The sequence below is a fragment of the Scyliorhinus canicula genome, chromosome 17 (genome assembly GCF_902713615.1).
Source record: "Scyliorhinus canicula chromosome 17, sScyCan1.1, whole genome shotgun sequence".
NCBI lineage: Eukaryota > Metazoa > Chordata > Chondrichthyes > Carcharhiniformes > Scyliorhinidae > Scyliorhinus > Scyliorhinus canicula.
In genome coordinates, this window is record NC_052162.1 from 85522909 (window position 1) to 85540979 (window position 18071).

Genomic DNA, 18071 nt, shown 5'->3' on the forward strand with positions numbered 1-18071 from the left:
CACATGCACACCCATACACACACACATGCATCCACGTATGCACACTCACATGCACACCCACAGACACACACCCACACACAGACACACACCCACACAGGCACACTCGCACACAGGCACACTCGCACACACTCACACCCACATATCCACTCACATGCACACTCACATGTACTCACATGCATGCACGCAGATACCTACAAACATACCCCCCAAACACACCCACACTCACCCGTACATGCACACCCAGCATTTACAAAGGAGTTGTACAATACAAGAACTGCAGAAATGGATATTAGTCCATGCAAGTTCCAGAGCCCCAAGTCAGAGTCCAGTGAGGAGTTAGTTCACAGAGGAGCTCGAGTTCAGCTGGCTGAAGTCTGTAGTTGTGTTTGCTTTTCAGTTGGTCCTGACCGCAAGATGAACTAAGTACAGAGAGACTGGGTCAGTTCTGTTGGTGATGGTCAGGCTATTGTTCTGTCTGGAGGGTCCTGCCTTTTGATGGCTCACCATCAGGATGTTAAAGCAGCAAAGTAATTATATAGAGATTTCAAAATTGTCACTTGAATCATGTGACCTTCCTTCTCCAGAATGAACTCAAGAGGGAGGTTTATCCAGTGTCTGGAATTGGCTTTGATTCAGGATTGATAATGCCCTAGACATGAGTTGTTGAACGAGCTACCATCCATATTGAGGGTCTGGTATTGGGAAGCCATTGTCCAGGCAGACCCATTAGCTCTGCTGGCAAGGTGAGCTTATCAGATGTAATTGATGTCCCTCTGGCTCCCTTTTGAAATTGACCGACAGTTCAAAGTGTGATGTGAGTCTGCTTTGCAGTCATAATGAGTTCCAATGTGCGAGCCTCCTGGTTTCATGACCCCCCCCCCCCCCCCCCCTCCCCCTTACTGTAGAAGGGTGAGATTCCAGAAGTGTGAAAATTATTTTTTTGTTCTTGGAACACCTAGTGGCAACTTCAAGGCCTGTGGTCATGTGACTTATAGCAGCCATTTTTTGGTTCAGCAGGAAATCCAATTTCAAAAATAACGATAAGGATAAATTTTTGTTTTGGATTTCTTCCCATGTTGTAGGAACCCGACACAAGGGTGAATGAACTTCAAAATAATGTATCTTGTATGAAGCACTTGGGGATGTCCCAAGAGTTGTGAGAAGGCTCCAAACAAATACAACCATCCTCTCCAACATGGGATCCAATTGTAAAGTTATACTTGCTTCCTTAAAGGGTTCAAGTGGGCGCAGATAAAGATCTCAAAAGACATATGCTGGTGCTGTCAGACTTGTAGACTGGTTAGAGAGATAAACAACTTCACTAAAGTATGGCTTCAGATTTCCACCCCATTTCATGTAATTGTTTAAAATGTAATATGAACCTACACTGGAAATTTCCACAACGGTTCTCCAATCATTGGTCAAACCTTAGTGTGGAAGGCCAGTGGGACCCATTTTGCTGCTTTGCCAAGGTTACTGACAATCCTATGCTGAATTGGGAGATCTCCCATTGAATTCCTATCATGCAGCATTTGGAAGATAATGGCCGGGATTCTCTGACCCGATGCCACCTCGCCGGCTTCCCCATTCTCCGGCGCTGTTTTTCGGGCGCCGGCGGGATTGCCGCCATGCCAGTTGGGGGCCATTGACAGCGACCACCGCCCCCTCCCCCGGCGATTCTCCGGGCCTCGATGGGCCGAGTGGCCGACACGTTTGGCCCGGTCCCGCTGGCGTGGATTGCTCACCTCCCACACGGCAGGACCTGCAAGGTGAGTGTGCAGGAGCGTCCTGGAGGGGGTTGGGGGGATCCGACCCCGGGGGGGAGGGCCCACGGTGGCCTGGCCTGCAATCGGGGCCTACCAATCGATGGGTGGGCTGGTTCCTTGGGGGCCTTCTTTACTCTGTGCCGGACCCCTGTGAGGCTCCGCCATATTTCCCGGGGGCCGGCACAGAGAAGGGAACCCCCGCGCATCTGCGGAATCACGCCGGTCGTTCCGCGCATGCGTGGGAATATACCAGCCGCCGCGCATGCGCGGATTCGCGCGGGCCTTTCCCCGCCAGCTGGAGCTGCGGGGACGCCTCCGGCGGCATCCAAACCCCCTAGAAAGCTGAGACTCCCTTACTTTTGGGGGTCATTGGCGCCGGTTTTCACGGCGTCAGGACATGGCCCCATTTTTAGAGAATCCCGCCCAATATCTACCTGCTCACTTCATAAGTTTATACTCAAATACTCAATAGGCTTCAATGAAGGTAAATAAACACTTAAATCAAGAGAGCAGAGAAAGTGCTTGCATTTAAATGTCTTAGGGTATTTATTTATTTAAAAAATGATTGTTTGAAGGCATGTTACTTTCAATCTATTGTGGCCCTTTTGTGCATAGTAAGTGGTAGAGGAACTGTGCTATGTGATGTTGAATTCCATGTTGTATTAATAATTACATCTTGTGCTTAAAAGACAGCTCTTCCAGAAATAAGTCAAAACAGCCATTATTTGTATAGTAATCCACGGGAGGTAGGAGTTCCGTCACCACACCAATATTTATTTACAATAACGATATTACAGAAGCAGCTACAAACAGTGCTGCTAGCAGTCCAGTCAACTTAAGACTGGCTCACAAAGCCTACACAGGTGATTATATGGGCCCCCTCAATGAGCTATCATTGAGGGAGCTCATACTCCAATTGGCCAAGCAATAAAGCCAATTGGAGTTCATTACACCCCTCCCCCCCAAGGTCCGAGGAATTCCTACCAGCTGGCATTCCTCTGAGCTTCCTCCTGCTCCTCATGTCTGGGTCTGTCACCTCTGTGTCGTCCGCCGGGTCGTTCTCCGAAGTGGGCGGGGTGTACCTTATAGGTGCCCGTCTTTTCCTTGACGACCTCCTTGGAAGTTGTTCTTCCTCCTCCTCGGGAGAGATGTCGCCGCGGCCTCGTCGAGTGTGTCCATCTTCGACTCTGATGACTGGATGACGGGGTCTGGAGAAATTGCTCGGGGCTGGGGTGTGGGTATCCTTTCCGTCTGGGCTATCCCAGCTTGAGGCGGTCCTGCTTTGCCTGCCTCCAGGTATGGTTCCGCTGCCCTTATTTGGTCTAGGTGTTTCTTCAGCACTTTACCTCCTATTGAAACCTCATAGGATATGGGCCCTGTTTGGGACTCTACCGTGCCTTTGACCCACGTTGGTCCATTCCCATAATTCTTGACCCAAACCGGTGCCCCCACCTGGAAATGTCTCTGTTGCCGATTATTATCGTGCCCCCTGCATTGGGCCTCCTGTTGTTTCTCCCTTTCCCCGTTAAATTTGGGAAAAGGAGACTCAGCCTCATTCGCAGTCGCCTTCCCATTAAGAGTTCAGCTGGCGGTATGCCCGTTGTGGAATGCGGTGTTGTCCTGTAATCAACCAGCCAGCGGGAGAGCTTTGTGTCTATTGACGCTGCCGGCTGCTGCTTGAGTCCCGCTTTAAGTGTCTGGACCGCTCTCTCTGCCAGGCCGTTGGTCGCTGGATGGTAAGGGGCCGTTTTGATGTGACGGACTCCGTTTTCCTTCAGGAATTTTCCAAATTGTGCGTCTACTGGTAGGGTGTCCAAAAAATTTAGAGTCATTACTGTCTCCTCTACTTTTGGTATTTGCGGCGGAGTGTCCGGGAGGGGAAGTCTGCTCAAAGCATCTGCATGTGCTACTCGCGTTCCCGGTCTGTGCTCCAGAAAGTATCTATATGCCGCCAGTAGCAACGTCCAACGTTGGATTCTAGCTGATGCAATCGAGGGTATTGACTTGTCTTCTTTTAATAACCCTAATAATGGCTTATGGTCCGTCACTATGGTGAATTTCCGGCCGTACAGATACTGGTGACATTTGTTTACTGCGAATATCACCGCCAGTCCTTCCTTCTCGATTTGGGCGTACTTCCTCTCAGCCATCGCCATGGTCCTCGAAGCATAGGCTATTGGCCGTTTTTCCCCATTCCTTCCTGTATGGGCTAAGACGGCTCCTACCCCGTAGGGGGATGCATCACAAGTGACCAACAACTCCTTCCTTGGGTCATAATGCTCTAGGACATTTTCGGATAACAGCTGTTCCTTAATGTCCCTAAATGCTCGGTTTTGGCGGGTGGACCATTTCCATTCTTGCCCCTTTTTTAGTAGCTGGTGGAGGGGTTCTAGGATGGACGCCCTATTTTCAATAAATTTTCCATAATAGGTTACCAACCCTAGAAATGATCGTAACTCCTGGACAGTGGTGGGAGCTGGGGCTTCTTTTATTGCCCTTACTCTGTCCTCTAATGGATGTAAGCCTGACTCGTCTACTTTATATCCCAGGTACGTCACTTGTTGGGCCAGAAAAACACATTTTTCCCTTTTTAGCCATACGCCTGCCTTTGCGAAAAGCCTGAGCACTTCCTCCAGGTTCCTTAAGTGTTCCCTGTTTGTCCTACCGGTGATTAAGACATCGTCCAAATAAATCGCCACCTGCGGTAGTCCCTGCAGAATATTTTCCATCGTACGCTGGAATATAGCGCAGGCTGATGACACTCCAAAAGGTAGCCTAGTATAACGAAAAAGGCCCTTCAGGGTGTTGATCGTAGCGAACTTCTGGGAGCCCTTGTCCAGTTTTAACTGCAGGTAGGCGTGGCTCATGTCTAGTTTCGTGAACAAAAGCCCACCTGCCAATTTGGCATATAGGTCGTCTATTTTCAGGATTGGGTATTTGTCCAGCAGTGCGTATTTGTTTACTGTCTGTTTGAAACCTCCACAGAGACATATCGAGCCGTCTAGCTTCAAAATTAGTACCACCGGCGCTGCCCATTCCGAGAATTGTACTGGTCTGATAATGCCGTCGTGCCGTATCATTTCTATTCCGTCATCTACTTTCTTCCTTAATGCAAAAGGTACCGGCCTGGCCTTGCAAAATTTCGGAAGGGCTTCTGGGTCCACGTGCAAAGTTGCTTTGGCGCCTATGATTTCCCCCAAACCGTCCTGGAAGACCTCCGGGTATTTTTGGAGTACTCCACTCAACTGCCCGCTTCCACTCTGGAAAATCTTCATCCAATCTAATTTTAGGTCTTTCAGCCAGTTCCGTCCAATTAAGCTCGGTCTGGAGCCCTCTACTATTGTCAACGGTAATCTGAGCAATTGTTTCTCATATTCCACAGGTACATGAGTCGTGCCTAGAACTTCCAGGGGTTCCCCCGTGTAGGTTTTAAGTTTCGTCGATGTTTTTGTTAGGGTTAATGGCTGGAGTCTATCTTTGATTTTTCTAAATGCTGCCACTCACATTACTGATATAGCCGCACCCGTGTCTATTTCCATTATTGTCAGCCGCCCGTCCACCCGTGGGATAATCCTAATGGGTTCTGCTTTCTTCGTTGTAATATTATATAATTGTTCCCCTTCGGAGGAGGATGGGGCGGCTAGTTTGTGTACTTCCCTGCGTCCCCACCTGCTATTCCTCTTTTGCCACCTCCTTCTAGGGTTTCTGTCGTTGTTACCCCACTCTGTCTGGTGCCAGAAACGGTCCTTCTCTGTTCGGGGAGCCTCAGCCGGCACTTCCCTCTGTCTCCAGTTAGTCCTGGCAGACTTGGGGGCAGTTCTGGGGTTTTCCTTTTTCCCTCTATTCCGCAGGTTTTTCCTGAGAGCGGCTATCTGGTAGCAGGACCCATTGTGGTAGTCCCTCTCACAGGTATCTACCTCCATTGGCGTGCCCTGTAGTTCTTGTGCCACACTTGCTGCCTTTTCTAGGGACAGTGCGAGCTGTAACGCCTGCCTGCAGTCTAGCTGCGTTTCCGCCAACAGGCGTTTCTGTATTGTGAGGTCGTTTATACCACACACTAACTGGTCCCGAAGCATTTCATTTAGCGTCGGGCCGAACTCACATTTTTCCGCCAGCCTTCTCAAGCGGGTCAAGAAATTTGTGACTGACTCCCTGTCTTTCCGCTTTGCTGTGTAGAATCTGTACTTACGCAAAATCAGGGGTGGTTTTGAGTCGTAGTGCTCTTTCACCAGTTCCGTTACTTCTTGGAAAGTTTTCGTGTCCGGCGCATCGGGATAAGTCAGACTACGTATAATGGCGAAAGCGGAGGGTCCGCACGCCGACAGCAGGATAAGCCGTCTCCTTTCGTCCGTCAGTATATCATTTGCCCGGAAAAAGTAACACATTCTCTCCACATACTGGGACCAGTCCTCAATAGCCGGGTCGAATGCCTCTAACCTCCCAAAAAACGGCATTTTTAAAATGGCAAGGCTTACCCTCCAAGCGTGGCAGCTGGTCTTCGCAAAACTCGTAGTTTACCTCGTCGCCACTGTCGTAATCCACGGGAGGTAGGAGTTCCGTCACCACACCAATATTTATTTACAATAACGATATTACAGGAGCAGCTACAAACAGTGCTGCTAGCAGTCCAGTCAACTTAAGACTGGCTCACAAAGCCTACACAGGTGATTATATGGGCCCCCTCAATGAGCTATCATTGAGGGAGCTCATACTCCAATTGGCCAACCAATAAAGCCAATTGGAGTTCATTATAATTTGGTAAACAGCAAAGAGACAGTCCAAATCTCTGAGGCCCCTTTGTAAATGCTGGTACAGAGTGTCATCATATAGGATAGATCCTGATTACATAGAACATAGAACATAGAACAGTACAGCACAGAACAGGCCCTTCGGCCCTCAATGTTGTGCCGAACAATGATCACCCTACTCAAACCCACGTATCCACCTATACCCGTAACCAACAACCCCCCCTTAACCTTACATTTTAGGACACTACGGGCAATTTAGCATGGCCAATCCACCTAACCCGCACATCTTTGGACTGTGGGAGGAAACCGGAGCACCCGGAGGAAACCCACGCACACACGGGGAGGACGTGCAGACTCCGCACAGACAGTGACCCAGCCGGGAATCGAACCTGGGACCCTGGAGCTGTGAAGCATTTATGCTAACCACCATGCTACCGTGCTGCCCCATTACTTGTGTACTTTTGGCTTTCTGATTAATACAAGCATCTATATCTGACAAATCTACGCTTGTCTTTCCTGTACCGGTAAGGAGTCAAAACAGCTTTTCCATTTGCCCTGATACTCATCACTTCAAGTTTTATCAGGAAATTTTAAAAGTATATTTGAAGTTTGAACAGAAAAATGTGTCTAGAAATGTGTGGGTCCATATGTTCATAAGGTATAGGAGCAGAATTTGGTCACTTGGCCCATCGGATCTGTTCGATCATTTGATTATGGCTGACCTCACCCAGGCCTTAACTCTACCGTCCTGCCCGTTCTCCATAACCCTTCGACCCATCACCAATTAAAAATCTGTCAAACTCCTCCTTAAATTTACTCTGTCCCAGCATCCACCGCACTCTGGGGTAGTGAACTCCACCGATACACAACTCTTTGGGAGAAGTAGTTTCTCCTCAACTCTGTTTTAAATTTGCTACCTCCTATCCTATACCTTTGGGTTTCCCCCAAATATTATAACTTGCACACATTGCAGCCTGTGGAATTCACTGGAATTGATCTCAACACTTGAGTTAATCTTCAAATGCAAATGTGTGCAAAGAGAACATCTGTGCATTTTGCATACAAACAGTACAATTGACACACATCATCTGGTTAATATACAACATCAAAAATCTTTTAAAAAGAGAAACTAGCAGAATATAGCATCATTTAAGAGGCATCTAGACAGGTATATGAACGGGCAGGAACAGAGGGAAGTAGACCTTGGAAAATAGGAGACAGGTTTAGATAAAGGATCTGGATCGGCGCAGGCTGGGAGGGCCGAAGGGCCTGTTCCTGTGCTGTAATTTTCTTTGTTCTTTATATGTCACTGAGGAAGTTGAGGGAAATAAACTGGAAGTATTTCTAGCTGCAGCTGCGAAGGCACAGGACTTCTAATTTAATTCTCCATAGAGTGTGTACAGAGCCTCCGTATAAGGATGCTGGCACTAATCAAGGGACGTGATAATTGCTGGCTTGAAATTCTGCAGGAGGCTTGAAGCAGAGGTGTGCTCAAATAGCTTTCACTGGATGTCTCCACTGACCTGAAGTAACTGCTGAAGCTTTGATGCAGTCATTTGTTTTACTTAAATCAGAAAATGTGTGTACGAGCTGGCCACAATTAGGTTAACAACGCATCTAGCTGGCTATATAAGAAGGACATTTCTTCCCAGTCCATCAACATGCTTATGCATGCAGAATAATTGACCTACGAGGACCTGACAAGACTCAATGAAGAGACATGTGTCCTTGCTATGTGTGCTTTTCAGCAGCCAGTAACAAGAAAAATTGTTTATGATTAGCAAGCAGGATCGCAGACTTCCATATCTTATTAACAGAGGCCATCAGTGAATTACATGCAGACCAGGTCCACAATTTGTGATTAGGTATATAGAAGATCCAGGTCATGTCAATAGATTTTAGCATTGGTTTAGTTTATGTTAATTACTATGGTTTTCACTTTCTGTGCTAATTCTCCAAATTAAAACACGGGCGGTGTGCATTGTGTGGGAGCAAACTATGAAATTGTTGCATGAGATTATACATAACTCACTGACAGAGGAAATGCTGCTTAACATAGTAATCCACGTGCATAAAACAGTCTAACTGCTGCAAATAATGTTATCCAAGTAGTGCTAAAACTTATTTTGAGAATTTAGTAAATTCTTTGTTGGATTGATGGAAGAAGATGGAGTGGAGGTCTCCTATGCCCCTGCCGATGGGTTCAATGGTAGTTTGGGGGGGGCGGGGGAGGGATAACTCAGCGGGGGGCCCAAAAATTGTTTTTGCACTGGCGTGAATTTCTTGTGCGATCTCCATGGTGCATGACATGGCAGATTGAGAAACCGCTGGAGCATGGCGTGAAACCGATTTGCATCCCACGAGTGCATTCTGACATAAGACTCATGAAACAAGTGCTCTACTCCGAAGAGGGCAGAGGAAGTGCTACACGGACACACTGATAGCCTCCCTAAATAAATGCAACATCCGCATTAACACGCGGGAATCGCTTATCTTGGAACACAGAAACTGGAGAAAAGCATTCATGAAGGCTCCAATCACCTCGGGGGTCATAGGGTGCAGCACGCGGAGGCCAAGCATAAACAATGGAAGAAGAGCACAGAATCCAGAGTAGCCCACCCAGCTCATCAAACACCCCATGTCAAACCTGTGGCAGAGTCTGCGGATCCAGGTTTGGACTATTCAGCCACCCACAGAACCCACTTCCCCAGAGTGGAAGCAAGTCATCCCCAAAGCTGAAGGACTGCACAAGAGAGGAGAGAGCAGGTGACGATAGGACCAGAATCTTCCTTCCAATGCTCATTCTCCCTTACGCCAGCCAGAAAAGACGCCAGTACAAAATGCAGCTGGAATAACATGGTGTATAGAGTGAGAACTCATCTAAACAATGCCTGGGGCTGCCTCTGGAGTTCAGGATGGAAGCCGGCAGCAGCCCTGAGCCCTGAAGCATCACAGCAGTGGGTGGGGGAGCATGGTGGCACAGTGGTTAGCACAGTTGCTTCACAGCTCCAGTTCCAGGCTCGATTCCCGGCTTTGGTCACTGTCTGTGCGGAGTCTGCACGTTCTCCCCTTGTCTGCATGGGTTTCCTCCGGGTGCTCCGGTTTCGCCCGCAGTCCAAAGATGGGCAGGTTAGGTGGATTGGCCATGCTAAATTGCCCTTAGTGTCCAAAAATGGGTGGGGTGGGGTTGGGTTACTGGGTTACAGGGATAGGGTGGAGGTGTGGGCTTGGGCAGGGCGCTCTTTCCAAGGGTCGTTGCAGACTCGATGGGCTGAATGGCCTTCTTCTGCACTGTAAATTCTATGATCCACAGGTGGACTTTCAGATTCAATATCATCGAGGAAGTCCATCTTCCAGCCTCAGAGTGTTTCTGGAGATGCATCTTTTTAAGGAGGTCCACCTTCTTTTTTCAAGAAGGTGAATCAGAGTTTTGGGCACCTTTTCAATAGGTGCCCATATACGATGGTTGGAATCATGCCATTATGCCTGTCCTACTATGGAATAAGGTGCAAAGCAGTCGGTGCATAATTAATGATGTCGGAGATGAAAGATTGTGTTTTTCCATCGGCCTCCACAGAGGAAACTTTCCATATCCCTGCCCACGCTAAGGGACAGTCCCAGGATGGGAGAATTCTGCTCATGGTTTGTGCATGCTCTTAGACAATGGTAGAAAGATGAAAGGCATCCCTCAGTGTTCTAATCCTTCCCATATCATGGACATTTTTTTTGGGTAAAGCCGGTTAACTTTCTGGATGTTTGATACTTGAAGAACTCAGAGCAGTCCTGGAGTAACTGGAACACCTCAGGGGCATGCTCCAGATGGGAAAACTAGTTGAAATGGTCCAGCTGAGTCAGTTCTCCCCTAGAAATTGAGATGCCAGACCAGTTGACCAGTCCAACTGGTCATAATTGCCATACACACTCCCACCCCCTCAGCCTTGACCAGTTGAAACTAGTTAAACTACTTCCACCTGACCATTGTACTATGGCTGTTTGATTTAAGTAAAAATCTTGCGAAAGGGAAATGTAAAAAAAAACATACTCCATTATGTTCATGTAAGCACCATTAATGGACATCAGTATGAGTATGCACAGGAAAAGAAAACAGATATGTGTATGCGTGCGTGATTTGGACCAGTCAAGGGTTTGATGCAGTTAAATAAACTGAAAATAATGATTGCACAAGAAGTTAAAAATTTTATTGAGATGCCAACCAACAGTTAAACACAATTAAATTACAGCCGCAAACTATTTTTTCGAGAAAATACAAATTCACATTTAAACATTATTTGCATATTCGACTTTTTTTGCCGGATTTTTTGCCTTTTATTGAGATCATGGATTTTGCCTGGGGCGCAATTATTAAGCTTTCTGACCTCTTTTCTGACAGAGTCTGCACTTAGCCCCTGGGTGTGGAGGTGATGCATGAAACATGCTGTGACAAAATAACAGGAAAGAATTAAGCCTGGAATTATCTGAACCTTGAGTCACAGTAGAACATGGACTTCAAAAACAGTTGCAGTGAGATAGATTTGTCGGCAGAAAAACTGAACATCTACTGGAAAAGTTGACAGCAATTTAAGATAGCAAATTACCTTTGTCAGGTGCCTGCATATTTTGAATTCTCAGTCAAATTGTTTTTTAAACTGGACACAACAGTATTAAAATGGCTGTTGTGAATCATGTGACCTGTGGTATTTTGAGCTCCAGGCAGCCGAAGTCTCAAGTGAATATTTAATTAAACACAGACATTCACAATCTTCTGGGGAATTCACACTGCCCTTTGTTTAAGGATATATTAAACCAAAAGCGAATGTGAGGGAATATATTTTGGAAGGTCTAATGCAGGTAGGGAATATACAGTGAATGGTAGAACCCTCAAGTGTATTGACAGTCAGAGAGATCTAGGTGTACAGGTGCACAGGTCACTGAAAGGGGCAACACAGGTGGAGAAGGTAGTCAAGAAGGCATACGGCATGCTTGCCTTCATTGGCGGGGGCATTGAGTATAAGAATTGGCAAGTCATGTTGCAGCTGTATAGAACCTTAGTTAGGTCACACTGGAGTATAGTGTCTAATTCTGGTCGCCACACTACCAGAAGGATGTGGAGGCTTTAGAGAGGGTGCAGAAGAGATTTACCAGGATGTTGCCTGGTATGGAGAACATTAGATATGAGGAGCGGTTAAATAAACTCGGTTTGTTCTCACTGGAACGATGGAGGCTGAGGGGCGACCTGATAGAGGTCTACAAAATTATGAGGGGCATAGACAGAGTGGATAGTCAGAGGCTTTTTCCCAGGGTAGAGGGGTTAATTACTAGGGGGCATAGGTTTAAGGTGCGAGGGGCAAGATTTAGAGGAGATGTACGAGGCAAGGTTTTTTACACAGAGGGTAATGGGTGCCTGGAACTCGCTGCCGGACGAGGTGGTGGAAGCAGGGACGATAATGACATTTAAGGGGCATCTTGACAAATACATGAATAGGATGGGAATAGAGGGATAAGGACCCCGGAAGTGTAGGTTTTAGTTTAGATGGGCAGCATGGTCGGCGCAGGCTTGGAGGGCCAAAGGGCCTGTTCCTGTGCTGTATTTTTCTTTGTTCTTTGAGTGAGACACAGAGAGCGAGAGAGACACACAGAGAATGAGAGAGGGTAGCATAAAGAGACGGAGATATAGAAGAGGACATGCATAATGAGAGAGACACAGAGAAAGCAGGAGAAACAGACGGAGTGAGAGAGGAAGCATGCAAATGCTGCAGGTGCTGACTTGACCTACTGAGGATTTGCAGCATTTTTCTATTTATTTTTGTTTATCTGCATCCGCATCCTTAGCCCTCAGGGATCAGTGTTGGGCCCACAATTGTTCACAATTTACATAGATGATTTGGAGTTGGGGACCAAGTGCAATGTCTCCAAATCTGCAGACAACACTAAGATGAGTGGCAAAGCAAAAAGTGCAGAGGATACTGGAAATCTGCAGAGGGATTTGGATAGGTTAAGTGAATGGGCTAGGGTCTGGCAGATGGAATACAATGTTGACAAATGTGAGGTTATCCATTTTGGTAGGAATAACAGAAAATGGATTATTATTATTTAAATGATAAAATATTAAAATATGCAGAGGGAACTGGGTGTCCTAGAGCATGAGTCGCAAAAAGGTTGGTTTACAGGTGATTAAGAAAGCGAATGGAATTTTGCCCTTCATTGCTAGAGGGATGGAGTTTAAGACCAGGGACGTTATGCTGTATGAGGTGTTAGTCAGGCCACACCTGGAGTATTGTGTTCAGTTTTGGTCTCCTTACCTGAGAAAGGACGTACTGGCGCTGGAGGGTGTGCAGAGGGGATTCACTAGGTTAATCCCAGAGTTGAGGGGGTTGGATTACGAGGAGAGGTTGAGTAGACTGGGACTGTATCCGTTGGAATTTAGAAGGATGCGGAGGGAATCTTATAGAAACATATAAAAGTATGAAGGGAATAGATAGGATAGATGCGGGGAGGTTGTTTCCAATGGCGGGTGAAAGCAGAACTAGGGGGCATATCCTCAAAATAAGGGGAAGTAGATTTAGAACTGAGTTTAGGAGGAACTTCTTCACCCAAAGGGTTGTGAATCTATGGAATTCCCTGCTCAGTTAAGCAGTTGAGGCTCCTTCATTAAATGTTTTCAAGATAAAGATAGATAGTTTTTGAAGAGTAAAGGAATAAAGGGTTATGGTGTTTCGGCGGGAAAGTGCTGAGTCCACAAAAGATCAGCCATGATCTCATTGAATGGCGGGGCAGGCTCGAAGGGCCAGATGGCCTACTGCTGCTCCTAGTTCTTATTTTCCTATGTTCTTGTTTCATTTTCAGGTACATGTAGATTTATCAGTGCACTTGTGTGGAAAAACAGAAACTGACCACCTGTGTTATGCTGCTCACCCATGCACGAATATTGCTTATCTGAAGCCAGCGGAGATCTTGTGGTTCCAATATCTATTTAATAGAGGTAAGCATTGTAGAATAAAGGGTTAACTTTAATGATAGCTACTGAGCATGTGCGAATTGAGCTATGTCAAAATGATGTCACTCACTGGGCTGAGAAGTAAATGAGGGTAGCTCCAGCTTTGTCTCAGTCTTACCTCAGCCTTGTCTCAGTCTCAGCCTTTGTAAATAGTTAGTATGTAAATGAACGTGTTTTCAATGAAAGATCATCGTATCCAGCATTTAGAGTAAATGTAAAAGTTGCAATAGTCCCCAAGGTCTATTGGCTGCTCTCCCCTTTTGAGAGGAAGCTGACTGGTGGTGATTTAACCTGAGGGTCACCACACCCCAGGCAAGGGGCAAGGTTGAGAAAGCGGTGCCTTCATGAATAACCTCAGTTGGTATGGGAATTGAACCCAGAGTGCCACTCTGCATCACGAACCAGCCGTCCAGCCAACTAAGCTAACTGACCCTCGAGGTTATTCGTCAAGACCCCGCCTTCACAACCAAGTGGGGGCAGGTGGGCAAACCAAACAGAGGCTAGGCCAGATAAACACCCAGCAGTAACCAGGCAGCCAGCCAAGAGCACACCTGCGGTCGTCGAGGTCCGGCCACCCGAGCAAGAGCCGAGAGATGAGCAGTTGAGAGGTGCAAAGACCAGGCAAGCGCCGGCGTCGTGGTCTTCGGGGAGCAGCGGGGTGACTCGACCAGAACCAGCGGCCAGGGCTGAGAGTGAGAGGGCAGGGCGGTAACTGTAAAGGCGAGAACAGAGGCCAGGCCAGATAGCCAACAGCAGCCAAGCAGCCAGTGAGACACCATTAGCATGTGAGCTTAGGTTGTTGAGGGGGGCTGCTGCAATGGCGACTCGACCCCCAAGGACGTGATGTAGGGGCTCCAAAAAGGAAAGTGCGGGGCCCCAAATGTGTAAGTTCCCCTCTGACGATAACAGAGGCCCAGCCAGGACAGCCATTGGTCTTAAAGCATAATGGGGAATACAACGGGGAATACATATGGGGAAGGACAACGATGGCCAGGTCTAACTGATACAACAACAAGCTGCAGTCCAACCTGAACACGACCAATGGAAATTCATTTGCATCATCAACAGGATGAAATTCGAGAAGGTGACAGCTCAGATAGAGAACATGTAGCTTCAGTGGTAAGACCTTAACCTTTCTTGCATCAACCAGGTAGGCAGCCTTGGAGGCTAAGTTACCTGGTGGAAATTTTGAGTTAATTAAGTTCCTCGTGAACTATCTCTTATTCAGGAAACTAGAGAAAGACGAGTCTTCTGGAGGAGGTTGCTGACAAAGATGGGGCTTATGAAGGATCACTGACAGAGGAATCTGGGACATGTATTATTTCCTATGTGAACAAACCTCGAGAAATTGAAAATGCAATGAACATCGAAACACTTATTTTCATTTTCAGATGCGCAGAATTCAGCGGAAGGCCCAAAAATCAGTTTCATGCCTCCTTGAATTTACAGCGGGGTCTTCCACTGGTGTCTGCAATAACGGATCAGGAATCCCTCTGGAGGCCAGCATGAAACCGATTTGCATCCTGTTAATGAGATGCAAATGAATGCCCGAATGGAATCCGCCCGATTCCCCGTTACATCAGTGGGAAAATATGCCGGCCCAGAATGCGTCTGAACCAACGTGGTGTGCAAATGTCGGGACCTGGAAGGCCTGGGGCTGCCTTCATAGTTTGGGAAGGGGGACCCCACCGACCCTGGACCACCAGAACAGTAGGTTGGGAAACATCTATTAGGTGGATCCTCCAGCTTCAGTGTCATTGAGGAGGTCCGTTGGCCTCAGAGTTCATAAAAGTCCATCTTCTTTCTTCAATGATGGATCAGTGATGTCAGGAACCTTTTCAATATGGCACCCAGGCACGACAGCGGGATGACCCCCATATGCATGATTAATTACACCAGTGATGGTAGGTATGGCGTAGATTCCCGTCAGCCTCCACAGCAGGAAATATTCTTTCTGTTATCTTAATATATTCAGATTTCCGGTTGAAGGTGAAATCCCATGCCCCAAATGTAAATGGAAATGTTGTTAACAATCTCAACAATGACAATGTTTTTGTGACTGTAGATCTGACATCACCGATATGGACGCTCCTTCGATGAGATAGTACAAAAGAGAACCTGAGGTATTTTGACACCCATTGAAAATTGGTAGAGGAAAATATTGAGTACATATGTGGGGCAGTCTGTTAAAAGAACTTCCTGTGGATGGGCAGCCGCTTAGTGCTAGAAATAATTTGTCATACATTATGCATTCTGATGGACTCCCAGTACTTATGTCTTTCAAATATTCATTATGGCCTATATATCTAATGATTACATGAGAACATTAAAACTAGGAGCAGGCTGGGCAATTCATCCCCTCGAGCCTGCTCCATCATTCAATATGATCATGGCTGATCTCCTCTCTGCCTCAACTCCACTTTCCTGCCCATAACCCTTCAACCCATTACTAATTAAAAATCTATCCATCTCCTCCTTAAATTTAACTCAAAATTCCAGCATCTACCACACTGGGGTAGTGAATTCTACAGATTCACCACCCTTTGAAGGAAGTAATTTCTCCTCATCTCTGTTTTAAATCTGCTACCCCTTATCCTAAAACTATGACCTCTCGTTCTAGATTGCCCCAGAAGAGGAAGCATCCGCTCTACAGCTACTTTGTCAATACCTTTCATCATCTTGTATACCTCAATTAGATCTCCTCTCATTCTCCTAAACTCGAGAGACTACTGGTCTCAACTGCTCTCCTTCATAAGCCAAACCCCTCATCTCTGGAACCAATCTCATGAACCTCCTCTGAACTGCCTGCAATGTAATTACATCCTTCCTCCAATAAGGGGACCAAAACTGTACACAGACCTCTAGGTGTGGTCTCACCAAAGCCTTGTAAAATTGCAGCAACATTTCCCTACTTTTATTCTCTATTCCTTTAGCTACAAAGGCCAAATTGAGGCCGTGGGGCAGCACGGTAGCATTGTGGATAGCACGATCGCTTCACAGCTCCAGGGTCCCAGGTTCAATTCCGGCTTGGGTCACTGTCTGTGCGGAGTCTGCACATCCTCCCCGTGTGTGCATGGGTTTCCTCCGGGTGCTCCGGTTTCCTCCCACAGTCCAAAGATGTGCAGGTTAGGTGGATTGGCCATGATAAATTGCCCTTAGTGTCCAAAATTGCCCTTGGTGTTGGGTGGGGTTACTGGGTTATGGGGATAGGGTGGAGCTGTTGACCTTGGGTAGGGTGCTCTTTCCAAGAGCCGGTGCAGACTCGATGGGCCGAATGGCCTCCTTCTGCACTGTAAATTCTATATGTGAAATTCAATTTGCTTTCCTTATTAACTGCTGTACCTACATATAAGTCTATTGCGATTCATGTACGAGGATACCCCGATTAATGTACACCGCCTCCTAAAACTAAGAAACAATGACATTATTCTTGTTGGAGTATGGTTCAGAACATCCAAATCCAAAGTGGAAATGCGCCTACACAAATTTACAAATGAAGTGAAGAAACTAAACAATTATTGAGTGGTATGTAATCGATGATGGTGGTGGGAGAGGCGGGTGCATGGTTGAAACCAGACTGTTTGCACCTTCCTGCTGTGTGAATTCACCAGCACATGCAGCTATAAAATGCAGTCAAATTCAAAAGATATAATTGAAGTTGCCTTTGCCACCATCCTGGAAAAATATGGGGCGGGATTCTCCATTGCCCGATGCCGAAATCGGGAATGGCGATCAGGCGGGGAATGGCTCCCGACACCACAACCATGGCAGGTGCCGGTTTGACTCCGGGTTGCGAAGCATCGCCCCCTCCAAATCGGCATCATCAAGACGCGTGCCGCCATAACCCCTTTGGAATGTCATTAGCGGCCCCCCCCCCCCCCGACCCCGATGCGCCACCTCCGATGGGCCATGTGTGGTCTCAGTGGTCGAAGCCTGGCATGGCGGCTGTGGCGAGTTAGAGAAAGGTTGTGCGGACAGTGTCAAGCACCACCACACTCGGCCGACATTTGTGCTGCTGGCCAGTGGGGGAGGGGGGGGGGGGGCTTTTGCTATGGCTGGGGGTATCAGTGCGGGGTGGCCAGGTGGTGGACTACAGGGTTGGGTTGGACGGGTACGCAGTCCAGCCATATTTTCTGGAGCTATCGGTGCATGTATGGGGGATTTAGGCGTACATGACTGCAGCTTGTCAGCCCTACGCATGTGCTGCACGGACCCGGTGACTCTCCAACCATTTTTCACGCATTCCGCGGGTGTTTCATGTGGAATTGGTGTGGGTTTAATAACGATTTTCCTGTTGTGAAACACCACGGGCCCTCCGTGGGCGTCGGCACAGCCTCAGGGAGGGAGAATCCAGCCCATGAGCTGGATTGTAAAGTATTAAACAGATGTCTGTGAAGTTGCAAAGATTTGCTGGTCTCTACATTTTACATGCTTCCTGAGATACCCTCAATTACGACACAGGAGAGAAGATTGGTAATTCAAAGACTTTAATCATCAGAGAACTGAACAGCTACCGAGAAGTGTGCTCACCACATGCTGCCAAGTGAGCCTCCACTTATATAC

General features: G+C 47.2%; 2 long non-coding RNA genes across 2 annotated transcripts in view; one reads left to right on the forward strand and one right to left on the reverse strand.

Moving 5' to 3' along the window:
- LOC119951283 overlaps window positions 1–18071 on the reverse strand; it is a 284359-nt gene that overhangs the window by 169833 nt on the left and 96455 nt on the right. The window lies entirely within an intron of this gene.
- LOC119951284 lies at window positions 11219–15631 on the forward strand. The gene is made up of 3 exons (XR_005457581.1): window positions 11219–11362; window positions 13358–13493; window positions 15574–15631. It is a non-coding gene; the product is annotated as an uncharacterized LOC119951284 (long non-coding RNA).